This window comes from Amblyraja radiata, chromosome 4 (assembly GCF_010909765.2).
Source record: "Amblyraja radiata isolate CabotCenter1 chromosome 4, sAmbRad1.1.pri, whole genome shotgun sequence".
Classification (NCBI taxonomy): Eukaryota; Metazoa; Chordata; class Chondrichthyes; order Rajiformes; family Rajidae; genus Amblyraja; species Amblyraja radiata.
In genome coordinates, this window is record NC_045959.1 from 91,421,788 (window position 1) to 91,449,609 (window position 27,822).

A 27,822-nucleotide genomic window follows, 5' to 3' on the forward strand; every position below is an offset into this window, starting at 1 on the left:
AACCTGGCATAGTAATGGCATCAGTAGTATCAAAAACCTATACAAGGATGGTATTTTTTCGTCTTTTGCGGAGCTTTCGTACAACTATAGCCTCCCAAACTCCCACCTTTTTCGTTTTTTCCAGATTAGGAATTTTGTGAAGAAGATATTCCCCCATTTCCCAAATCGTCCCCCTGAAACCCTGACCGATTCCATCCTAGCTCTAGATCCCAACCGGAAGAAATGCATCTCTTTTTTGTACAACTTGTTAGGGTCGGTTATATTGAAACCTTATACCTCATTAAAAGCTGCGTGGGAGGGCGAGCTGAATACGAAACTAACAGACCAGCAATGGGACTCTGCCTTGGATTTGATCCATTCTTCCTCCATATGTGCCCGTCATGGCCTAATCCAATGCAAAGTCCTTCACAAAGTCCACTACACAAACGCAAGATTATCTAGAATATACCCCGCTGTTAAAGACACCTGCAACAGATGCAATCAATCCCCTGCCAACCATAGTCATATGTTTTGGTCTTGCCCTAAGCTAGCAACCTTTTGGAGGAGTGCTTTCGACGTGCTAAGCAGAGCCTATGGCCAGACTATTCCTCCAAACCCACTGTCAGCTATTTTTGGTATTCCCCCCAACACCAACCTCTCTGTTGCGTTGAAGCGGGTCCTGGCTTTTACAACCCTGTTAGCCCGGAGACTGATTTTGCTTAACTGGAGACTTACCTGTCCCCCGACACACGCCCGCTGGATCAAGGAGGTGCTCTACAACTTAAAGCTTGAAAAACTTAGGTTCTCTCTCAAAGGCTCTACCAAGACATTCCTAGATACATGGAACCCTTTCCTGGAACTTGTTAACTCTCTTAACTTGTTTCCGGACTCGGAAGAGGACTGAGTGCCCTCTATCACAGCTCTGTCTTATTGCAGCTGCTATCCCCTCAACCCCGCCCCCCCCCCCCCCCCCCTCCCTCCCCACGATTGTTTTTATTTCCTTATTTATTTATTTATTATTTATTTATTTATTTATTTATTTATCAATATTTTTCTTTTCTTATTTTTTTTAATTTTTTTAAATCGTATTTGTGTGGATGTGTACGTATGTGAGTGTTGTTTGTTCCCGGGTGGCGAGGGTGGGTAAGGGTAAGGGTAAGGGTTTTGAGGGTCGTTTACATACTGTTGTACAATTATGTCCTGATTATCACTGTCTGTTATCATTGTATGTATGCAAATTGCTGTTAAATTCAAAATTCAAACAAAAAGATTTAAACTAATAAACACAAAAAAGCTGGAGTAACTTGACGGGTTAGACAGTATCTGCGGAGAAAATGAATAGGTGACGTTTCGGGTTGAGACACTTCTTCAGACTGCAGTTCCTTCCGACACATTTTCATCCATGTGTTTATCAATGCTTTAATCCTGCTGTTCAACCTCATTGTTTTCCTCTCCACTTCAACATTTGGATATCTCTTGCGACTTGCCCACATTGCTCAAGGAATAATTTAAGAGGCCTCCACAGTCCAATTATTACTTTCTGCTACTTCAACTGTTGTGCCTTCATTCATTGATATGCTTCTGGTCCAAGAACAATCTTGGGTCTCTCTCCATTTCATCCTTAGCTGTTTCAACACTGTTTATTGACTAAACATAATTTTAATGCTTCCACTTTGTGTGAAATATTGCACATGTCTGTATCAAATTTAATTTGCTATTGATCTATTCACCAGCTTATTCTGTTCAATTTATAAGGTAAGGATTATTTTTCTCTTTCATATCAGTTTTAATTTGTTTGTTAATCCATTAAAGAACATGCTTTTTTACTCTGAGGGTATTGGCTTTCAATATAGATATATTCTGAATGCTTTTTTAGCATAATAATTTACAGCTAGAGAGTAAGCATTTCCAACAAAACACCCAGGGCATGTTAGGTTTTATCATTGTATGGTTGCTATTCTGCAATGTACATTTATCCTTTTTTAATATGTTTTCTGGAAATAATTGTAAGATGGCACTGGAGCGTGATTACTATTTACGTGCCCTTTTGAGTTTGACTTGTGTTTTTTTTGTAGTATATCAGTTCTATTTGGACAGCATGCAAAACAAAGCTTTTCACTCTACCTAGGTGCACGTGACAATAATGAAGCTAAACCTGAACCTAAACCTTTGCCACTACAAGATCAAAACAAATAGTTGCTCTTTCTGCCTCTTTTGAATTTTAACCAAACTCAACCATTCCCAAAGCTTTTTCAACCTATTTCAGCATATTAGCTAGCTGGCTGAATTAAACAATATTTGATCGTTAAATTAGCGATGCTAATAGCTCTCAGGTGGGAAAATATTTAGTCAACCCTATCCTCCTTGTTATGTTTCATATGGCACCACTGTCTTTGTTTATAAAACAATCAACTATTTTATAGTCCATATTTGGTTGAAGTTATCTTCCTTCTCAAATATACCCTGACTATCTCATCACTGAAATATATATATATATGGACATACAGAAACAACAGATGCTGGAATCTTGAACAAAACACAAGTGCTGAATGGAACTCCTTAGGTCCGGCAGAATCTGTGGTGGGAATAGATAAGGGATACTTATGACCTGAATCAGTCTGAAGAAGGGTCCCGACCCAAATAGCCACCTATCTATTTCCTCCACAGATGTTGCCTGACTTGCTGAGTTACTGCAGCACCTTTTGTTTTCCTAAACTATCATTATGCTTCTAATGTTAGTGTAGCTGAGACTTTAGAATGTTCTTAGTGTTAGCTTATCATCCCTCACATTTAACATCCCTCAGTATTTTAGATTTTACTTCGGAGTCACGTGAGTGACTACGTGAAGAACCCCGCCACGACGCATGCGTGTCATATATTGCTTTCACGCTTGCGAAACGACAGGCGGGGTGGAGTGTCCCCCGCAGCGGTAAGTTTGAAACCGCGACCTGCAGGTAAGTGATTTACTCTGCGGTAGTTTTTGTCCCCGCGCTGTTTTTACACAGGGGGGGAAGCTGGACAAAATAGTGTCCACAAGTGCTGCTAGGAAGCTGGCTGGGGAGGACCACAAAGTTGCGGGAGCCAGCAGCAGCTGAAGGCACAAGCCCCGTAAGGGATCAGCTGTGCCGACTTTTGGACCCGCGCCGGCCAGAACACCACGCCGGGCGGGAGACTATTCAAATGGGGCCGTCGACTTTTTGGACAAGTCGAAAACAGCAGGAGACGGGGTGGAACGACGTTCCCCCGTAGCGACAATTTTAACTTAGACCTGCAGGTAAGAGCTGTGGTCTTTTTTTGTTTTTACCAAGCTAATTACAGGTGGAGAAACCAACGGGCTGCGACAAAGCTGGTGGGCTAGATGGGATCAGCTGTGCCCGATGTCGCCTCCGCACCGGCCAGATCCACTCCACGGCAGTAAGGACAAAGCTGGTGAGGGAGGACCGCGGAGCAGCGGGCAGCCAGCAGCAGCCAGTGGCACTCGGATCACCGATAGTGGGATCAGCTGTGCCCGATGTCGCCTCCGCACCGGCCAGATCCACGCAGCCGGGCGGAAAGGTTATACACAAAAACAAACAAGGTCGTGCACTCAGAGGAGTCCGACTTTGAACAACCGCGGGCGGCCAGCGACCGAGAGCGCTGGAGCCGGATGGAGCGGTGTGTGGAGCATTTGCTCCAATGTGACAGACTCCGGGAGATGGAGTCGGGTCACTGTGGGCCCTATGATAAACCCACAGCAGTACCTCTTGAAGGGCTGCACAGTGCTTCTACCTCATCAAAGGGGAGCACTGCGGGTCAGTTCTGGGCTGACCTGGAAGAGGGGTCCGCAGAAGGAAAGACAAGTGTGCAAGGGGTGCAGGAACAAGAGAACCTACTGGACTAATAAAATGGACTCCAACAAACACTACAGCCAAAGACAGCACCCCTACGCACCCACCAGCAGAACTGGTGAAAGCTCGAAGGCCCGGTATTCAAAACATGAGTCTTTTTAGGCCATGGCCCAGGCCAGCCTTCTTGGAAGATGCGGGGACCTCCAACGCCAACCAAACCGAAAATCCAGACACCAGCGCAACAACAGCAGCGAAGAACCTACAAAAAGAGGTAAACCTGCCACTGGTAACTATGGAGGTAGATGGGTCTGGTTCCCTACAAAATACAGGGAGCATGGAGGTTGGGGGGAGACTACACTCTTTTCTGAATGCATGGAGCATGTTAACAACCGATACTTACATCTTAAGCAGTATCCAGGGATATACAATAGAGTTTAAACACAAGTACAGCCCTCCAGTTCAACATATACCGAACCGAATGTTCGCGCCTTCTGATAAAGAAAAATCAAAAGCGCAAGCTGAACTGGAGCGGCTTTACAGAAAAGGTGTGATTGAGAAAACTCAACACGAACCATTAGAATTCGTGTCCAATATATTTATCAAAAACAAAAAAGATGGTGGTTGTCGCATCACCATAGATCTGACAAAATGGATACCTTTGTTACTGCTAAACAATTAATTTCCAAAGGTTACTTCATGGCCAGCATCGATTTAAAAGATGCTTACTATTCAGTGCCTATACGAGGTGACCACAGATGTTACTTAAAATTCAACTGGATGGGCAACTCTGGCAGTATAAAGCACTGCCAAATGAGTCATCAGCCCCAGGCTGTTCACAAAAATTTTGAAACCAGCCCTAGCGTTTCTACGGAAACGTAAACACATGGTCATGGCATATTTAGATGACATACTCATTGTGGGCAAAACTTTGGAATTGGCCAAACAAACTGTAACAGCCACAAAACAGTTATTTGAAAAACTGGGATTTATTATCCATCCAGTTAAATCTAAACTAACGCCTTCCACTACTATGGACTATTTGGGGGTTTCACCATTGACTCAGTTCACATGTCGGTGACTCTGCCTAAGGGAAAGGCTAGAGATTTAATAGAGGCTTGCATAACCTCATTGACATCAGCAAACCATCCATCAGATTGGTAGCAAAAGTAATTGGCAAATGGTGGCTGCCTTTCCAGTCACACAATTTAGACCTCTACATTACCAAAACTTACAGAGAGCAAAAATACAAGCACTCTAAATTAATGCAGGTCACTTTGACAGACCTATGACACTACCAATCAAGCTAAAATGGAATAAAATGGTGGATAGATAACATCTGGCTTTGTTCCAATCCAATCATTGTCAGTAACCTTTCCATGGTACTACAAACTAATGCCAGTGCACTTGGGTGGGGAGCAACCAATACCATCACCAGCTGTGGAGGTAGATGGACTGCTCAGGAGGCATCATTATTACTCACACTGGGCATAAACTACCTGGAAATGTTGGGTGCATTCCATGGCCTAAAGTCATATTGTACTGGATCATATCACCAGCATGTTAGACTACAGATAGACAATACCACCGTGGTAGCATACATTAACCACATGGGTGGAAACAAATCGACATCATGTGACAATCTGGCTAATACAATTTGACAATGGTGTATCCAGAGAGATATTTGGATATCAGCCACTTACCTACCAGGAAGACTAAATTTAGTGGCAGACACCAGGTCACGCAAATTTAATGAAAACACCGAATGGATGTTGAATAAAAAAGTATTTGCTCATATTACAGCAAAATATGGAACACCAGATATCGATCTATTCACATCCAGACTTAACCACCAGTTATCAAATTATGTTTCATGTGAACCAGACCCTGGGGCAGCGGCGACAGATGCATTTTCGCTGCATTGGGGGGGAAATTGTTTATTTACGCATTCCCTCCTTCCTGCCTCATCAGTCGGGTATTAAGGAAAATACAACAAGACTCTGCGTCTGGTATTGGTAGCACCCGATTGGCCTACTCAACCATGGTTCCCAGTGGTATTAAACATGGTATTAGAACCATGTATCACCATCCCACATAGACCAGATTTATTGCTACATCCCGTAACAAGGGATAGCCACCCATGCCATAAACATTTGAACTTATTAATTTGTAGAGTTTTAAAAACACCTCTACTACAACTGGGACTGACGGACCGAACAGTGAACATGATCTCGGCGGCCCAAAGACAGTGAACCAAAAAACAGTATCTGGTCTATATCAGGAAGTGGGCGATGCACTGCCATAAAAACAACATCACCTACAGAGACATGAACATCTCGTCTGTTCTGGAATATCTGGCAGGCCTCCACTATGATGAGGGGCTCAGTTACAGTGCCATCAACTGCGCCAGAAGTGCGCTATCGACTTACCTATGGCAGGGGACAGAGCGTTACTCTGTTGGGACTCACCCACTGGTAACAAAACTTATGAGGGGAATTTTTAATACTAATCCCCCAAGAACCAGGTACTCCCAAATATGGGATGTAAGTATTATCCTGAAGATGCTCAGGAATTGGTCTCCAGCAACAGCTCTGTCCCTACACAGACTGACATTAAAAACAGTCATGCTAATGGCATTGGTCACGGCACAGAGGGTACAGTCACTGCATAAACTAAGACTGGACAACATGACTTCCTCAACAGAAAATATTACGTTTCATATCTATGAGTTAGTAAGCAGAACAGACAGGGATCAGCAGGCCTCAATATACAATTTAGGTCATACCCAAACAGATGACCGTCTGTGTATAATAAGACATCTGTCGTTATACATGGAGAAAACGAAAATCCTAAGAGGCAATGAGAAGGCACTTTTTGGTCAGCCACTAGCAACCACACAAAAGAGTGACGGTCCAGACCATCTCAAGATGGCTGAAACAGGTGCTAACACAGGCTGGGGTGGATACTAATATTTTTAAATCTCATTCCACCAGGGCTGCAGCTACATCGGCAGCGAGACAGTTGGATGTACCAATGGACCAAATCCTCAAGGCAGCAGGATGGTCTGGGGGAAAAAACATTCCAATTATTTTACAATAAACCAGTAATGATACCTGGAACGTTTGCAGAAACAAATTTAAGTTCTGTAAATTAATTTAAACCCATAAAAAGGGGTTATAAATTTGTGTTAATAAATTTTATGATTTAAATGTCGAATTCATGTCCAAATTATGTTAACACAATTCCTCCTACAGTCATCAAGGCAGACGTGATGCATGGACTCGTTTCCACGGCATGAAATCACAGAGCTTTAAAATCTTCACCTAGTCATTCACGTGACTCCGAAGTAAAATAGTAAGATTAAACAAGAACTTACCAGTTTGAAGTTTGATCTGTATTTTATGAGGAGTTACGATGAGGGATTACGTGCCCTCCGTCCCACCCTTGATCATATACTTAACTGGTATCTCTTCTCTAATCTTACTATGTTTAGTCATTACAGTTATCTGTGATTTCACACTGCTGCTTTGAAGAATGACACGCATGCGTCGTGGCGGGGTTCTTCACGTAATCCCTCATCGTAACTCCTCATAAAATACAGATCAAACTTCAAACTGGTAAGTTCTCGTTTAATCTTACTATTAGATTGGTAGATTCTGCTGTGTTAATGGTTAAAATCTCTCCCAAATGCTCTACAATGACCTTCTTCTTTTGCCAACCTTTTCTAAGCCAATGGATTTATTAAACATATATTTGAGGATAGAAGTATGTGCAGGGTCCTCGGGAAGATGAGTCCCTGACTGATTCTGGCCAGGAAATCTCTGTCAAAGGTTCAAGGTCTTTTATTGTCCCGTGTACCAATTAAGGTACAGTGATATTCAATTTACCATACAGTCATGCTAAAAAAAGCAACAAGACACACAACTACATAAAAGTTAACATAAATATCCACCACAGTGGATTCCCCACATTCCCCACTGTGATGTATGGCAATAAAGTCTAATCTTCTTCCCTCTTTATTCTCCCGTGGTCGGGGCAGTCAAACCATCCGCAGACGGGGCGATTGAAGATCCCGCAGCCGGCGATCGAAGCCCCCACGTCGGGGTGATTGAAGCTCCCATGTTAGGGTGGTCGAGGCTCCTGCGGCTTGGAGCTCCCGAAGTCTTTCTCTAACCATGGACCGCGAGCTCCATGATGTTAAAGTCCGTAGGCTCCAGCAGTTGGAGCACCGAGGTCGATCCCTGGCAAAGGGATCGCCAGCTCCACGATATTAAGTCCTGCAGGTTCCCGTGGTTGGAACTCCCAAAGTCGGTCTCCAGCAGAGGCCGCCAACTCCTCAATGTTAGGCCGCAGTGCGGAGAGAGATACCATACGGAAAAAAAATCGCATCTCCGTTGAGGTAAGAGTTTAAAAAAAGTTTGTGCCAACCAACAACCACACATTAAAACAACTCCTTCATTAATCCAAAAGGCCACAAAGTGCTGGAGCAACTCAGCAGATCAGGCAGCATCTTTGGAGAACATTTGGAGAACATGTAGAGCAGTTGACACCTGGAACAGCGGATGCAATACATGAGGTTGGAGTTGAACCTCTGCCTCACCTGGAGAGACTGCTTGGGTCCTTGGATGGAGTAGAGGGAGGAGGTAAAGCGACAAGTGTAGCACTTCCTGCAGTTGCAAGGGAAAGTACCAAGAGTGGGGGTGGTTTGGGTGGGATGGGACAAGTGTTGGCGGACTTTAGGACCCGGGGGGTGCCCGGAGCTCAGGACCCGCCGCCCGCGATTGTTTCAATCTTTATATTTTCACAAAAGTAATTTCTGTTTCGTTGCCGGACGCGGTTAACGCGTTAAAATGAATGGATCGACAGACAGCTCTGATTTCAGTTGCTGTTTATTTCACTCTTCCCACATTTACATTCACCCTGGTTTTATTTCCGCGCTCACTGAGGTTTCACGACGCGGAATTTGGGGATTAAATGGGAGCCGTTCAGCGCCGACCTGTTGTCCACCGGGTTTCTGTCCCACAGCCCCTGAACCCCGCTCCTGACACCGGTCCCAGGACCTGACCTTTTTACACACCCGGAGCGGAACCAGAGCAAATTATCAGCCAGTTTTCACCCCAAGGCCCGAAGAAAGGATAAACTTTCTCCATGAATTTATTCCCAGTGAAGGTGTGGAGATGGGACTTGGTGTCCCCATCGTAAAATGAAACTGTCCCAGACTCGTAACTGAGTTAAACTCCCACCCCCCCGGGGATGGGACGGGCGGGGAGTCGCGATTGAGGGGAGGTGAATGCATCAAACTCGTCATCCTGCCGCCCGATGCTCCAGACTCCAGACTCTGGGGTCAGTGTGACCTCTCCCTTCCTCTCCACAGACTCTGCGGCGACTCCCAGACCCCACCACCGACTCCCCGCCACCACCACCTCCCAGTAATGTCTCCCCGATGTGAATCCCTCCGATCCCAACACACACGTCCAGCCAGTAAACCTCTTCCTGGTGTCAGGGAGACTCCTCTCGGTCTCGGTCCATCTCACCCTCTTCCGGTCCTCATGTACCTCGAGCTGCGGATACGCTGTTTCCACATCCTATTCTTGAGTATGGTGTACAATTTTGGTCGCCTAATTATAGGAAGGATGTCAACAAAATAGAGAGAGTACAGGGGAGATTTACTGGAATGTTGCCTGGGTTTCAGCAACTAAGTTACAGAGGAAAGTTAGGTCTTTATTCTTTGGAGCGCAGAAGGTTAAGGGGGGACTTGATAGAGGTCTTTAAAATGATGAGAGGGATAGACAGAGTTGACGTGGATAAGCTTTTCCCATTGAGAGTAGGGAAGATTCAAACAAGAGGACATGACTTGAGAATTAAGGGACAGAAGTTTTGGGGTAACATGAGGGGGAACTTCTTTACTCAGAGAGTGGTAGCTGTGTGGAATGAGCTTCCAGTGGAAGTGGTGGAGGCAGGTTCGATTTTATCATTTAAAAATAAATTGGAAAGGTATATGGACGGGAAAGGAATGGAGGGTTATGGTCTTAGTGCAGGTAGATGGGACTAGGGGAGAATAAGAGTTCGGCACGGACTAGAAGGGCCGAGTTGGCCTGTTTCCGTGCTGTAATTGTTATATGGTTATATGGTTATATGGTTATAACATGGATAGGTGATTTTTCGGGTTGAAGTGCTTTGAGTCCTATTTGTGTTTCTCCATTAATCCCTTCTTTTAAACCCAACCACATTCTCATGACGCACTCTAAGAGAAGTAGCCCATTAACCTACCAATTCACATATTGTGGGAGGAAATCAGAGGACTTGGAGGAAATTCAGTTTCACTGGGAGAATATGCAAAGGAGACATATACTATATAATTGCCCCTGGATAAGATAACTTTGCTTCCATGAAAGCTAGGAATGAGTATATTCTCTTCCAATGCAGTTGTTTATCAAACAGGCTTTTTTGAAACAGCAAATAATGATTAGCAGAGATTTGCTGTGGGACCCAGTTACAGATCCAGTGTAAGATGACTATATGATGTTATGGCAGATTAGGCACCAATTTTCTTTCTCAATTTTACCACTATTGCCTGGGGGTAGTTTAGTTTGAGTTCAAACATAAATATTCTAATGCTTTTGTCAGTTCAGATCAGTGCTGTGTCTAATGTAATCCCTGTTCACTTACCATTAAATCACAGAGAAAATATTTAATTATTTAGTGGCTTGTTTCCCTTTCATTGGCACAATGTTGTTCCGTGTTGTTCTTAATTATTTACTTTGGCTTTCTTTTCTTACTGCAGGGTGACAGTCTAACCCGAGGCATACCACGATTTAACCCAAAACCTGCCACATCTTTCTTAGACAAAGTCATGCCAACTCCTGCCTTCCTCCAAATCATGACTAGAGCACCAGAAAGTTATAGTTATGTTGTAACCCACTGTAAAGGAAGAATAAGTCTGGATTCCAGTCGAGGAATCACTAAGGTCACTCAGCAAAAAAATTGGAATTGATAAAATAATATAATGCTGGTCTTGCAATCCCACAATCTGTCAACGAATAAAATTACCATGTGGACACGTTGGGAAAGAAAAAAGCATGAGGTGACTTGAATGTCGTCAAAACCCATGGTGTCTCTGAATCAGATGCAGTTTGATTTAGAAGGCTAATGATTAACGTCGCATTTCAAGGACTATAAGGGAAAATTCTGGTTGATAAGGAGCATCTTCTATCTATAATCAAAACTCTGTGGCTGCCGGCCGCCGGCCGCCTGCCTGACTTGTGGCTGCCAGCCTTTGATTCCTTGCTACGCTGACACCAGACGCAGAATCGCCAAGATTTTTTCCCCACCCCTCTCCCTCTCCCTCCCCCACCTCTCTGTCTCCCCCTCCTTTCCCCCTCCCTCCCCTCTCTCCCCCACCCCTTCCCCTACCCCTCTGCCCCTCTTCCACCACTCCCCCTGTCCCTCTTCCACCACTCCCCCTACCCCTCTCCCCCTCCCTCCCTCCCCACTCTTCCACTTCTCTCCCCCCTCCCTCTCCCACTCTCCCTCCCCACTATTTCCCCTCTCTCCCCCCTACCACTCTGCCCCTCCCTCCACACTCTTCTCCCTCCCTCCCCTACCCCATCTCCCTCCTCCCCTCCCTCCCCCCCTCCCTCCTCCCCTCCCGTCCCCCACCCCTCTCTCCTCCCCCTGTCCATCTCCCTCTCCTCACTCCCTCTCCCCCACCCCCTCCCCCCACCCCCTTCCCTCCACCACCCCCTTCCCTCCCCCACCCCATTCCCTCTCCCCATTCTTCCCTCTCCATCCACACTCTTCCCCCTCTACCCCTTACCCCATCTCCCTCCTCGCCCCCTCCCCCCTCCCCCACACCTCTCTCCCCCTACCCTCTCTCCTCCCCTCCCCAACCCTCTCTCCTTCCCCTCTCCATCTCCCTCTCTTCACCCCTCTCCCTCTCCTCCCCCTCCTCCTCCCACCCCATCCCTCTCTCCCCCTCCCCCTACCCCCTACCCCCTACCCTCGTGTCCCTCTTCCACCACTCCTCCTACCGCTCCCTCCCCACTCTTCCACTTCTCACCCCCTTACCTCACCCCTCTCCCTCCCCCACCCCTCTCTCTTCCCCTCCCTTCCCTCTCTCCCCCACCCCTTCCCCTACCCCTCTGTCCCTCTTCCACCACTCCCCCGTCCCTCTTCCACCACTCCCGCTACTACTCTCCCCCTCCCTCCCTCCCCACTCTTCCACTTCTCTCCCCCTCCCACTCTCCCTTCCCACTCTTTCCCCTCTCTCCCCCCCCCCTCTCCCCCTCCCATCCCACTCTTCCCCCGCCCCCCTACCACTCTCCCCCTCCCTCCACACTCTTCCCCCTCTCCCTCCTCCTTCCCTTCCCATCCCCCTCTCACTTCCCCTACCCCGCTCTGCTCTCCCTCCCAAATCTCTCCCATTTCCTCCCCCTCTCCCCTCCTTCCCCTCTTCTCACCCTCCCCTCTCCCCACCCCGTCTTCCCCTCCGCCCACCTGTGTGTTTGGGGGGTGGTTAGTGTGAGTGTGACGCCGCAGTTTCCCACCCCCCCCCCCGCAAACGCACGTTGGGGAAACAGACCCAACGGGTCTGCACTTGGTCTAGTAAAATATAAAACTGAGCTCCTGTCTGCTCTATCAAATTTAAAAAAAGTTACACAGGGCTCTATAGTGAAGAAGAGGAGAAACCAAAGCATTCTTCCCAACGCTTTGTTCCTTGGTCAAACATAGAAACATAGAAAATAGGTGCAGGAGTAGGCCATTCGCCCCTTCGAGCCTGCACCACCATTCGATATGATCATGGCTGATCATCCAACTCAGTATCCCATCCCTGCCTTCTCTCCATACCCCCTGATCCTTTTAACCACAAGGGCCACATCTAACTCCCTCTTAAATATAGCCAATGAACTGGCCTCAACTACCTTCTGTGGCAGAGAATTCCACAGATTCACCCCCTCTCTGTGTAAAAAATGATTTTCTCATCTCGGTCCTAAAAGACTTCCCTCTTATCCTTAAACTGTGACCTCTAGTTCTGGAACTAGTTTTCAGAAAACTTGTTTTCTTGACTAATCTTGAATCACAGGATCCAAAAATCTATTGATATTAGCCTTGAATGTACTGAATTATACATGAATGTAGGAAATTACAAAGAATCATAAACATCTGACTTAAAGGTAGACAAAAATGCTGGAGAAACTCAGCGGGTGAAGCAGCATCTATGGAGCGAAGGAATAGTTGACATTTCGGGTCAAGTGTTCAAGAGTTCAAGAGACAAAGAGACATTTATTATCACATGCACCAATTGGTACAGTGCGATTTGAATTACCATACAGCCATACGAATAAAAAGATCACAATACACGATAAAATTTAACATGGGACATTATCAGATCATTGTGATTTTAGAGTTTAACGTTTAGACATATAGCATGGAAATAGGCCCTTAGGCCCATTGAGTCTACACCAACCATCGATCACCCCTTCACACTAGTTCTATGTTATCCCACGTTTTTACCCTCTCCCGACACTCTGGGAGCAATCTACAGTGGCCAATTAACCTACAAACCCACACGTCTTTAGGATGTGGAAAAACCTATGTGGTCACTGGGAAAATGTACAAACTCCACACAGGCAACATCCGTGGTCAGGATCGAACCCGGGACTCTAGCGCTGTGAAGCAGCAACGCTACCAGCTGCGCCACTGTGCTGTCCTGGATGTGTACTGTTTTGAGGTGTACTGTTTGTTTTCAATGACTGTACACTTCAGAGATAATTCACTGTATTTAAAGAACTCTGGTATGTTTTGAGGCTGTGAAATGGTATATGTAGAAATACACATTAAAACAGAATATGCTGGATATATTCAGATGATACAGCGATTGTGGCATGTGTAAGGAACGGGCAGGAGGAGGAATACAGGAACTTGACCAGTGCCTTTTGTGCCTGGAGTGAAGAGAACTGTCTCATCCTGAACACAACTAAGACTAAAGAGATGGTGGTTAACTTTGGCAGGTCCAAGATCCCCCTTCAGCCGGTCAACGCTGCAGGGGCTGGCATTGAGGTGGTGCATACATATAAATACCTTGGAGTGCACCTTGATAACAAACTGGACTGGTCTGTCAACTCTGACTCCCTCTACAAAAAAGGCCAGAGCAGACTCTTTTTCCTCAGAAGGCTCAAATCCTTCAATGTGTGTAAGGATATGCTGCACATGTTTTACAACACTGTGGTTGCAAGTGTTATTTTCTATGCTGTTGTCTGCTGGGGCAACAGCATTAGTGCAAAAAACAACAAGAAGCTGGTCAAACTGGTTAAACGAGCTAGCTCAGTGCTGGAGGGGAGAGTAGACTCTGGGATGGATGTGCTTGAGAGGTGTATGAGGCACAAGGTGCAGGCCATCCTGAAAAACCCCGGGCATCCCCTCCATGTAATTCTGGAGAGTCAAAAGAGCACTCGGAACAACAACCGGTTCCTCTCCCTGCCCTGTAGAATGGAGCGGTTCAGGAGATCCTTCACCCCTGCAGCCATTAGATTTTATAATTCGGACCGCTAGGCTGTAGGGGGACGCATTTTGCAATTTTTAATTTTTTAATTGTTAAAATTATTGGCCTTTTTAAGTATTTATTGCTCTCAGGTAGTGTCCACATTGTATTTTATGTATTTTCTGTCTGCGTTCGTTTTGAATCTGTGGGTTTGTTGGTTGGGGGCTTCTGGACATCTGAATTTCCCTGAGGGGATCAATAAAGTATTTATTATTATTAATATTATTATTTTATTACTCGGGTCAGGTAGCACCTGTGGAGCATTCATCATTCGCAGTATTTGGCTTTGAGACCTGAAGGTTTGGTTTTATCACTCAGCTAATGGAAGGCATGATAGGGAACAGTGATGGAGGCAGATTCAGTTGTTGCATTCAAAAGAGAGCGATATAAGGATCTGAATGAAAACAATTGGCTATATAGGGCAGTAAGGCAATGGGACAAATGATGATGATGATATTTTAATGATGATGATGATGATGATGATGATACTGAATGCAAATTACATAGCGCAAGCATGTTGCAGAGAAAAAAAATCAAATGAAGTAATATCTGTGATTCAAAACTGTAAACCATATAGAATATATGCAGGTGACTGCAGCTTCATCAGAGATTGAATATTCTTCAAAGATTGCTAATAGGAACTTTAAACTTAAATTCCAATAAAAAAGGGGCAATTTCATTTTCCATTCTCAGTTACTTATTCTTATTGTTAAACAATTGTTAAACAGAAAATCGAGCTCCCAAAAACATTTATAATGCTACTACACCAGAAGGGAAGAAAATGAAACTAGGAGAACTGGACCATTTGGCCCCCTGAGCCTGCAGCACCAATCAATACAACCACGGCTGGTCTTTGATTTTGAATCACAGGATCCAAAAATCTACTGATATTAGCCTTGAATGTACTGAATTATACATGAATGTAGGAAATTACAAAGAATCATAAACATCTGACTTAAAGGTAGACAAAAATGCTGGAGAAACTCAGCGGGTGAAGCAGCATCTATGGAGCGAAGGAATAGTTGACATTTCGGGTCAAGTGTTCAAGAGTTCAAGAGACAAAGAGACATTTATTATCACATGCACCAATTGGTACAGTGAGATTTGAATTACCATACAGCCATACGAATAAAAAGATCACAATACACAATAAAATTTAACATGAACATCCCCACACAGCAGCATCAACGTTTTCCACTGTGAGAGTAGGCAATAAAGTTCAGTCCTCTTCCTCTTTGTCCACCCATGGTCGGGCCTTCAGGCCCTCTCGCCGGGACGATCGGAGCTCTGGCGTCAGAACGGAGAACACTCTCTGCGGCTTGGAGTTTCGGAATCGGCCACTTCCTACCGGAAACCGCAGCTACTGAAATCTTCAGGCCGAGCTGGGCGGAGATTCAACACTGGCGGCCCCTAGCAAGAGGTCCCAGGACTCTGCGATGTTAAAGTCAGTGCCGCCCGTGGCTGGAAGCTCCGCAAACCACAGCTCCACGGTGTTGATCAGCAGGCCCAACTCTCCGGAGCTCCACTCGGCGATCCCCGCTAAGGCATCGCCCGCTCCATGATGGAATCCAGTGCTGCGCCGCTGCTGAAGCTCTGGCCAGTGTCCGGCAGGAAAGGCCGCGCCAATCCAGATGGTAGACCGCGAGGAGGGGGCGAAGATACGACTCGGAGAAAAGACGCATCCTCGACCAGGAAGTGACTGAGAAAATGGTTTCCCCCTTCCCCCCCCCCCACCCCCACATAAAAAAGACAAAAAGACCCCCAATAATAAACTTTTAGACAGACTAAAAATAACACAAAGGGTGAAAGGACAGACAGCTGTTGGCACGCGGCGCCACCTGATGATGAAGAAGCTTCTTCCCGCCCCCCCCGCCCCCCTCACCTCCACATCAGTGTGAAGAAAGGTCTCGACCCAAAACATCACCTAATCCTTCGCTCCATAGATGTTGCCTCACCCGCTGAGTTTCTTCAGCATTTTTGTCTACCTTCGATTTTTCTATCATCTGCAGTTCTTTCCTAAACATCTGACATAAGATTTCTTGTCTCTGTTTAAATCCTGAGAATACATTTGAAAATATGGATACGGAGTGCATATTTCCACATTGAAGTTCAAAATTCGACCCAACATTTAAAGTTATGGATAGTGTTTGTGCAGATAAAATATTTATAATGTCAGGCATAAAACTATTACCATCATTCAAACAAACAAAACCAATTGAAGTGTTGCCAAATAAAGTAGGTCACACAGTTGTGAGGTAGTGTCTCTGATAGCTATGTTTTCTCTGCAGTGGTGGGAGAGGAGAGGAGACTGCAGTGTGCTGGTCACTACTTGGTACTTAGAACATAGTTTTAGTTTTAGTTTAGTTTAGTTTATTATTATTATTATTATTATCAGTTATCACATGGTACAGTAAAAAGCTTTTGGTTGCATGTTATACAATCAGCAAAAAGACTGTATTTGATTACATTCAAGTTGTCCACAGTGTCCAGATATAAAGATAAAGGGTATGACAATAGACAATAGACAATAGGTGCAGGAGTAGGCCATTCGGCCCTTCGAGTCAGCACCGCCATTTAATGTGATCAAGGCTGATCATTTCCAATCAGTACCCCGTTCCTGCCTTCTCCCCATACCCCCCTGACTCTACTATTTTTAAGAGCCTTATCTCGCTCTCTATTGAAAGCATCCAGAGAACCTGCCTCCACTGCCCTCTGAGGCAGAGAATTCCACAGACTTACCACTCTCTGTGAGAAAAAGTGTTTCCTCGTCTCCGTTCTAAATAGCTTACTCCTTATTCTTAAACTGTGGCCCCTGTTTCTGGACTCCCCCAACATCGGGAACATGTTTCCTGCCTCTAGCGTGTCCAAGCCCTTAACAATCTTATATGTTTCAATGAGATCCCCTCTCATTCTTCTAAACTCCAGAGTGTACAAGCCCAGCTGCTCCATTCTCTCAGCATATGACAGTCTCGCCATCCCGGGAATTAACCTTGTAAACCTACGCTGTCCTCCCTCAATAGCAAGAATGTCCTTCCTCAAATTAGGGGACCAAAACTGCACACAATACTCCAGGTGTGATCTCACTAGGGCACTGTACACCTGCAGAGGACCTCTTTGCTCCTATATTCGATTTCGCTTGTTATAAAGGTCAACATGCCATTCACTTTCTTCACTGCCTGCTGTACCTGCATGCTTACTTTCATAGACTGATGTACAAGGACCCCCAGATCCCATTGTACTTCCCCTTTTCCCAACTTGACGCCATTTAGATACTATAACATTTAGTGGAAGATAAAGTCCAATTAAAGTTAGTTCCAAGATCTCCGATGAGGTAGATGGTAGGTCAGGACTGCACTCTAGCTGGTGAGATGATGGTTCGGTTGTCTGATAAGAGCTGGGAAGAAATTGTCCCTGAATCTGGAGTTGTGCGTTTTCAAAGTTCTGTACTTTTTGCCTGATGGGAGAGGAGGGAAGAGGGAGTGACCGTGATGAGACTGGTCTTTGATTTTACTTCGGAGTCACGTGAGTGACTACGTGAAGAACCCGTCCAGCACGCATGCGCGACATGAGCGTTCACGCAGTGCAACAGCGACGAATGGGAGTATGGGCGCACCTGCTACAAGCTTGAAGGAACGGACCATTAGGTAAGTACTTACCCACAGGTTCGAATTTACTACTTTGCTCCTCTTTGTTGCTCCAGGGGAAACTGGAGATAGCAAAGCAGAACAGAGGGAAGCGGCCCCCGTTCGACTCCAGGGAAGGAGCGTTCCGTCAGTGGAGGGGGGAGAGGCGGCACCTGGACCGCATACGCTGTGGTCCACAGTCAGGGTACTGAGCCGATGCCCAGTCCGCTAACAGCTGTCTGACCAACAGCAGCGGACTGGAGGGAAAATCAAAAACCGGCTGGTAACCCCTGCATTCTCCCGACAAAGAGACTCGCCGCCCGAGAACCGCAGAAATGCTGCCCGAAAACGGCAGGCAGCCTCTAGCAGCAAAGTCAGAACCAAACCTCGGGCTGGAGACAGACACGGAAGATGGAATCGGCACATCAAACTACCGCCCGAGAGCAAGTAAGTGTCTGTTCTCCAAGCCTAGAGTAAGGTCATTGAGCCAAAATCTCCAGCGAGACTTGCCTCGGGAGCAGGGGCAAGCTCGCCAAGGGAGCATAACACTCCCGCTCCAGTGCACTACAGCACTGGCCATCTCCCTTATCGAGGGATCGATGGCGACCAGGGCTGGGCTGATTAAGAAGAGGGGTCACTGGCTGAACAACATCGGGAGTATGCTTGAGGTACAGGATCAGGAAGAGCTGCTGGGTGTGGCCGCTATGTGGCTCCACCACGAGTGAGATAGCTTTTCAGTCTCAACTGACGCCAGCTTACTACCTGTTCTTTTCAAAAAACCTCTCCAAGACAGGTAGTCATGAGGCGTTGGATTTCATCACGCCTCCCCAAAATTGCATTTACTCAAAGTGCCCACCATTATTGGGGGGTACATTGAGCATAGCATTTTAAAAAACCCAAATATCTTAAATTGCATTTGATACCCCTGACGTCGGCTATCATTTTTGCATGCTCATTCCAGAGGGGCAGGGTAGTATGGCAAAACACCTGACCCTACTGTTCACAGTATGCTCCACAACTTCTCGAAGAAAGTTATAAAACCTGCCCTCAACCTAAAAAATTCACAGGACTGTGAGAACGCCGACCTCACAACCACAGATCCTGCTATCTGGCTAAGTTACCAAACCAAGCCTAAGAAACTGGACAAAGTATCCAAAATATTCGGCATCAAGAGGGCAGGGCCTGGAATGAGCACCACACAAAACCAGACAGCAGTACCTCCACGCGTCCACCTGTAGGCGTTTACTTAATGGTGCTGGTGAAAGCTCGGGGCCCGCATGCCAACCCCCGTAAGCCCTTTCAGGCCAGGGTCCAGAGCAGGCCCCATGGAAAATGCGCCACCCCCCAACAACACCATCCCTACAGACAAGGAACCAGAAACCGAAGAAATGAACACACCACTAAACAACAGTGAAGACAGATAAGTATGGTTCCTACCATCACATAAAAGGTGAAGGGTTTGTACTAACAGGGAGTGGAAATCACACCTGGGTTGGGAACATGAAGAACTATCACACTTGGTGATATACCAAAAGTATTCAAGGATAAAAATTGAATTAAGAAACCCACCACCAGTTCAGCATGCACCCCAAAGGGGTCTACCCTCCCACTAAAAAAGAACATGAGGGACTAGCTAACTGGAGAAGATATACTAGGGGTCATAAAAAAGCCTAATATGAACCTTTGGTACCAACAAACCCAAGATGGTGAATGTCGCACCATCATTGATATACAAGGGGTCATAAAGAAGCCTAATATGAACCTTTGGTACCAAAAAAAACAAAGATGGTGAATGTCGCACCATCATTGATATACAAGGGGTCATAAAGAAGCCTAATATGAACGTTTGGTACCAAAAAACCCAAAGATGGTGAATGTCGCACCATCATTGACTTAACCACTTGAGTATTTTCACCAGGTTACACACTTATGGAAATTTGTAACTGCTAACCATGGATTTCCTAGGGTACTTTATGGTAGATATCAACTTAAAAGATGCATACTATTCAGTACCCATTCATAAAATTTTCGGCGATACCAATTTACCTGCATGGGGTAACTATGACAGTATAAATTATTAACAATGGCTAATATGAGCCAAAACTGTTTCCAGATATTCAAACCAGCCCTGACACTATTAAGGAACATATCGTCATGGCATGTCTCTATGATATTAATGACAGACAAATCCATGGGAATAGCTAATCAGCAGCATTAGGTACTAAAACTTATTTAGCCTGGGCTCTGTCATACAATCCAGATAGATCTACGTTGACACCATCCACACTATTGACTATCTGGTATCCAATTAACTCTACCCACTCATCTATAACATTGCCATAAGGAGAGTCAGCATATGACACAACCTGTAACAATTAATGGTAACAATCAACCAACCATTCAACAAGTGCCTAGAGTAATTGGGAGTTAGTAGCAGCATTACCAGCTACTTAACTTGAACCTTTCCATTAGAGCTAAGGTGCTAATGTTTAAACTAAATACCCATACCCAGAACATGGTGGCAAATGGACTAATCTGGAGTCGTCATCACTATAAACACTGGGCATAAAACCTAGTTGGAAATATTGAGTACGTTCTATTGGTAAAAGCATATTATTCAGTAGTGCACCATTTTGCATGTTCGTTTATAAATTAACAACATCACAGTGGTGGCATATACCAACCACTTGGGCAGAATAAAATCGATATCATGTGACAATTTATTTAACAATTGGTAACCGTATGTCGTCAAACATATTCGACCATCAGCAAACTTACCTACCAGGTGAGCTAAATACTGTAAACAGACATATTAAACCAAAGTATTTGCTGAAATTACAAAGCAATATGGAACACCAGATATCGATTTCCCTGTATTTCAATTGAATCACCACGTACCGATGTATGTCGCATGAAACCAAACTTTGAGGCAGCGGCAATGAATACATTCCCACTGAACTGGGGGGGGGGGAGGGGGGAAATCTACTCTCTATGTTCTCCCCTTTTTTCTACCTCATCAGTCAGGTACTACGGCCTCATCAGTCGGGTACTACGCAAACCCACAGTCATGGTTCCCAGTGGTCCTCGACATGGTCATCAAAACCCTAATGATTTCCCAATAGCCCAGATTATCAACTCACCCAGTTTCAGGCATAAGCCACCCATGCCACGATAAATTAAACTACTGGGTTGCAGATTTGAAAAGACCATAACTGGGCCTGGGTTGCAGAATTGGTAAGACCAGTGCTGGGCCTGGATTGTCAAACAGCACTATCGACACGATGATAGCATCCCATCGCATATCCACTAGGGAACATACTTGGCGAACATCAAGAAGTGGGAAGATACTATTCAAATACAGGAACTACATATTAAACCACAACAAAACCTGTACTGGAGTTCCTGGCAGGTCTTCACCACAATGAAGGACTCAGCTACTGCACCATCAACACAGCCAGAAGTGCTCTGTCAGCCTACTTAACTCGGGCACCAGGACAACAGGCCATAGGGTACCACCCGCTGGTGATCAAATTCAGGCGAGGCATATTCAACTCTAATCCCCCAGACCTAGGTACACCCAAATCTGGGATGTCAGTGTGGACCTGACGTACCTTAGGGGATGGTCACCAGCCGGGTCCCTCATGCTGGAACAGCCCACCTTGAAGACGGTCATGCTGATGGCCTTGTCTCAGCACAAAGAGTCCAGTTCCTCCATCTACTACGATTGGACAATTTGGTTATAACACTAGACCGTGTTACATTTACCATTTAGGGGCTGGTCAAACAGAGCAGACCAGGAATATCAGGTCTAGTCATGGAATTCCGGGCATACCCACCTGAACCACGGTTATGTGTCATGATCCACTTATTGAACTACATTGAAACAATAAGAAATCCTCGAGGGAGAGAAAAAGCCTTATGGGTCAGCCACAAGAAACCTCATGGTCGGGTGACGAGCCAAACTATCTCAAGTGGCTCAAGCAGGTACTGGGAGTTGCTGGAGCACATACTAACGTGTATAAATCTTACTCCACCAGGGCAGCATCCACATCGGTGACTAAGAGGATGGACGTGCCTATGGACCACAACCTGGCTACAGCGGGGTGGTCTAGGGAGTATACGTTCCAAACTTTTATAACAAGCCGCTGGCAGAACCTGTATCGTTTGCAGGAAAAGTATTAGAATCTGCAAAAAATATATAATTTAAGCCCGGGGGAGCATTTTGGTCTTGTTATTGTTAATAACGCCATTATTGTTTTACAAACAGATTCATGGTTGATTACGATGACATACTTCCTCCCTCGAATGACTTCGGCAGCGAGTGAAGTATGAACTGTTACACGGTTTGAAATCACAGAGCTTTAAAATCTTCACGTAGTCACTCACGTGACTCCGAAGTAAAATAGTAAGATTAAACGAGAACTTACCAGTTTGAAGTTTGATCTGTATTTTATGAGGAATTACGATGAGGGATTACGTCCCCTCCGCTCCCACCCTCAATTATAGAGATCAACTGTTAACTTAGTTCTCCTTGTCTTAACAATATTTATTCAATTATTGTGTTGTTTCTGTGATTCCACACTGCTGCTTTGAAGTATGTCGCGCATGCGTGCTGGACGGGTTCTTCACGTAATCCCTCATCGTAACTCCTCATAAAATACAGATCAAACTTCAAACTGGTAAGTTCTCGTTTAATCTTGCTATTATGCTGGTGCCTTCCTGAGGCAGTGCGAAGTGTAGATGGAGTCAATGGAAGGGAGGCTGGTTTGTGTGATTGTCTGGGCTATGTCCACAACACTTGCAATTTCTTGCGGTCTTGGATGTTTCCAAACCATGCTGTGATGGATCTCGATAAAATGCTGTCTACAGCGTGTCTGTAGAAGTTGCTGTGTGTGGTTGGGGACATAGCAAAGAAGAAGCATTGGTGTGTTACCTTGCTCATTGCTTTGCTGTGGCTGGTACAGGACAAATTGCTGGTAATATTTATTTCTAGGAACTTGAAGCTTTCGACCATCTCTACTTCAGCGCCCAGCCTGAACGGAGCAACAAGGAAATGACTGCCAAGACTCATATTCACTGTCCAAGCCATTTTATTTGTGAAGAAGGAACAGGTGGCATCTTAGTGATTGGCTGCTTTCCCGTGAATCTAGGCAGCTGCCAACTACTCTTATGAGCCTATAAGGGTTTCACTTAATGTGAACAGGAATGGTTTCCCACAATGTGCAAGTCATTGTGCATCAAGAGAATAAATTGCTTACGGTGACTTCCATGATTCCAGGAGGGTGCATTGACCCTATCATCTAGTGAGAAAATAATTGGAATTTCTGCACTCCCCCGATTCTCAGACCAGTGTACTATGCAACCTGCTGAGTGGAAGTTGCACAGGGCCATACAAGACACAAGCCATAGAGGCAAATATGTTCCCCCTAGATAAGTTCATAAGTTCTAGGAGCAGAAATCACAATTCTCCTGCCTTCTCCCCATAACCCCTGACCCCTACTAATCACGAATCTGTCAATCTCCACCTTAAAAATGAATGAATGAAAGAATGAATTAATAAATTAAATAATACTCTATTGTCACATGTGGCAAGTCACAGGGACATTCTTTGCTTGCATATCCAAGTTATGCAATAATCGCCACATAAAGGGCGCCATCAAAGTTATCAAGTATCCCGCATCAGGTCCACCTTTGTTAATTCCCCCTCCCCCCAGTGGTCCCCCCATTCCAGGTTCTCCGTTGTTCTACCCCCCTCCCTCACTGCGGTTGCTCCATGCTGGGTCCGCCTTTGTTTCTTCCCCTGGCAGCGGTGTCCTCACTTTCACATGGCCCTTCCTTGTCTGTCCACCGACCAGCGAGGCTCCGGTTCTGGCCCGCGAGGCCCAGGCTCCGTTGACTTGGCCTCCACAGCCGTCTGTGGTAAAGAATTACACAGATTCACCACCCTCTAACTAAAGAAATTCCTTCTCATCTCCTTTCTAAAGGTACATCCTTTTATTCTGAGGCTATGACCTCCCAACCCCTCCCCCCCCCCTAATGTCACCTGCCTGAGTTCTCCAGAGATGCTGCTTGACCTGCTGAGTTACTCCAGCACTGTAAATTATATTATTCAGTGCAAACCAAATCATCTCTCTCCAGTTGTACCTTAGGTGTGCAGTTCATCTTGACATGATATTATGAAATTTCCTATTACGGTGAATCATTGCACGAGTGTTCTGCCCAATGGAGTAAACAACTAGAGCTGCTTCCTTCCAGATTCTTCTTCTGGTGAACCGAGCAAGTTTCCTGTGTACCCTGAAGTATAGATCCCTCCTTCTGGTAAGCAGCTATTTGACCAAGATTTATTTGCACATCACTTATAGTGATTTTGGGATGTGCCCTCCTCACTTTTGCAATCTTTGTCTCCTCCTAAGTGCATCTTACTGCTGTCACACTGCTTTATACTCTCTGAATACTGCACAGCAAAGTATCAATGTCTGTGCAAAATAGGGTGAAGGCACATTACGATTCAAGTAGGTCCTGTTTTATTTCTTATTTCAGGGTGTATATCTCCCTATCGTTGTTTCAAACTAGATTTGGGCCAATTTCATGAATTTTGCTGGGGACCAGATTTAGTATTCGTGCCAAGATCAACCATGTTTTAGCACACCAAAAATAGTGCAACCTAACAACTATATCTTGAGTAGGAAAGAACTGCGGATGTTGGTTTAAATGGAAGATAGACGCAAACTGCTGGAGTAACTCAGCGGGACAGGCAGTACTGTTAGTGTTGAATTAGCAAAACTTTGTGAAATAGTGGAATGTCTTCTTGATTCAACCTTTGCGATAAGGCCCAGTATACTATTCATATTCCTATATTTATATGTTTGCAGTACCTAGATAATAATTTACTTTCTTATACAAAGCCACAAATTAATGTCATAGAAATGTACAGCATTGAAATGGCTCTTACAGCACATGGTGGCATGGTGGGATAATGGCACAGCTGGTAGACCTGCTGCCTACAGTGCCAGAGACCTGGGTTCGATCCTGACTTTGGGTGCAGTCTGTGTGAACTTTGCACGTTCTCCCTGTGACTGAATTTGTTTTCTTCGGGTCCTCCAGTTTCCTCCCACATGCCAAACAGGTGCAGACTTGTAGGTCACTTGGCCACTGTAAATCATCCCTCGTGTGTTGGGAGTGGATGTGAAAGTGGGATAACATAGAACTAGTGTGAATGGGTGATTGGTGGTCGGTGTGGACCCATTGGGCCAAAGAGCCAGTTTCTGTGCTATATCTGTAAACTAAATTTCGATGCTAACCCTTCTGCCTATTTGTACTAATGTCACGTCTGCATTAATTCCATGTCCCTCAATGCCTCATTCATCAAGTACCTGAACTGATACCTCTTAAATGTTGCTATGACCCTTGCCTTCACCACCATCTCTGGCAAATTATTCCAGATACCAACCATCTTCATACCGACTTCTCTCCCCTTTCTCTCCCCTTTCAGATTCTCCTTTCTCTCCCTTTAAAGATTCTCCTTTCTCTCCCCTTAAAGTTATGCCCTCTAATTTTGAGAATCCTCCACCATGGGAAACAGACCCTTTCTACACCTCCCATGATTGTATGTACCTCTTTCATATCACCTCTTGATCTCCTTAGCTTTAAGGAAAAGAGATCAAACCTATCCAATCTCTCCTAATAACTCCAGCTCTCCGAAGGAAATCACAATATTTTCCTGTTCTTGCTTCCAAAGTCAATATTCTCAATTTCACTGACATTTTATTGTTGAATTAATTAAGATGTCTATACCTTATTGCATTTACTTTGTGACCTTACAATTTACTTTTCTTCCCGTTTTTAATGCAAACTTGGATAGGTTCCCTTCATCCAGCTCATTATTATAGATTGTAAATAGAGAGGCTTGATGCTCATGGTATCCAATTATTAACAGTCGGCCAAGCTGGAAATCAGCCATTTCTTCTCTGGTCCTGCTTTGTAAACTGAGAATTTAATCTTAATATTCTACCCATGGCAATATCTAATCCTCAATTCTATCAGCATTTAGTTTGTGCATGATTTTTTAAATGTAACACGGAACATATTCTCAAAATCTAAATAAGCTAATTTGTTTTCCTCTTATTTACTCTGTTGGTTACATTTCCATAAAACTTCATTGAAATTGTAAAACATGATTTCCCCTTCATAAAACTATTTTGACATGATATAATCATATTATGCTTTTCTAAATGCCCTGATATCACTTATTAATGGATCCCTGCTTTGTCTCAACAACCCATGAAAAGCAAATTGATTCTATAGTTGCTAATAATCTTTCTTCAACCTTTGATGACCTAGGACGGCATGTTGTAGCAGTAGAGCCACTGCTTAACCACGCCACAGTTCAAACCTGACCATAGGTGCTTCTCTGTACGGAGTTTGTACATTCTCCATGTGACCTGCGTGGGTTTTCTCCGAGATCTTCGGTTTCCTCCCAAACTCAAAAGACGTACAGGTTTGTAGGTGAATTGGCTTAGTATAAAATATAAATTGTTCCTAGCGTGTGTAGGATAATGTTATGGGCCTGTCCCACTTAGGCGATTTTTCAGCGGACTGCCGGCGACTGTCAAGTTCCCGGCAGTCTCCTGAAAAATCGGCAACTGGAACGGTGACAGTCAAAGTGGAACACACACACACACATCACTTCCTTCACCAGCCCGTTATGCAGGTGGGGGACAGGGCAAGCGGGGAGGCGCTGTCTAAAAAATGCTCACGGTGCAAAGCCAAGGTGATACAGACACACACCGCGATGAATAGGAAGGTTGGCGCTGTAATTAAGACGGCTAGCACAGTGTATGGTAAGTCCTTTAAAAGAGAAGGGGGGGAGAAGGGAGAGAAGGGGGGAGAAGAAGTGAAGACAACTTTTAATAAGCCAGGGATACACGGCTGTGAAGCTCGGCAGACATTTACCTGTCGGTTATCCTTGGTTCTGAAAACTACTGCTTACCTTTTCTTTCCCAATGAGCCAATGATATTCACCGGTCAGCACTGACTACAACCTACGAGAACCTAAGAGAACCTTTGACTTCCTGGCAACCCACTAGGACCTCCTGGCGACCCACCTACGGTACGAGAATTTTCGCTACTCTCCATGGCGGCTTCATTCTAGTCGCCACTAATTTTTCAACAGGTTGAAAAATTTGCGACGACCATAATGAGGCCATGACTAGTTCCCAGAATGCGGGAACTCCTCACGACCATGAAGGCGACTCCCCGGCAACCACCCACTAACATGTGGCGACCATGCGGCAACTGCATAGTCCCCTGCAGTCGCATAAAATGTCGCCTAAGTGGGACAGGCCCATTAGGGTGCGGGAATCGCTGGTTGGTGTGGACTCGGTGGGCCGAAGGACCTGTTATGTCCTGTATCTCTGAACTAAACTAAACAAAAACTTATAGTGTTATATTTGGACATTCCCAAAAGTTAAGAAGTCTTGCAAAATTGTAATCAATCCATCCACCACTTGGAGAATATTTCAAGGGAATCTGTAGTCTTGCTTCAATGTTTTTCTCACATTCTGATCCCAAAGTCATTGTATATGCATGGGCAAGATAGGCAAAGAAGGCACGGATCATTGAACCGTACAAAGTTATCAGAACAGATTAAATTAACTCCACACTTCCCAAACATCTATCTAGTTTGCAATTGTGAAAATACAGTTCTCCAATGTGATAAATGCAATGAGCCTAAAATAATTCAAAATATAAATTAAAGATTCACAATTATGCTTCAGAATATTTTCCAGCAATTAGAATAAAATGGATTTGCTGATGCAAAAGACTGCAGATCCAGGGATCATGCGGGAAAAAAAAT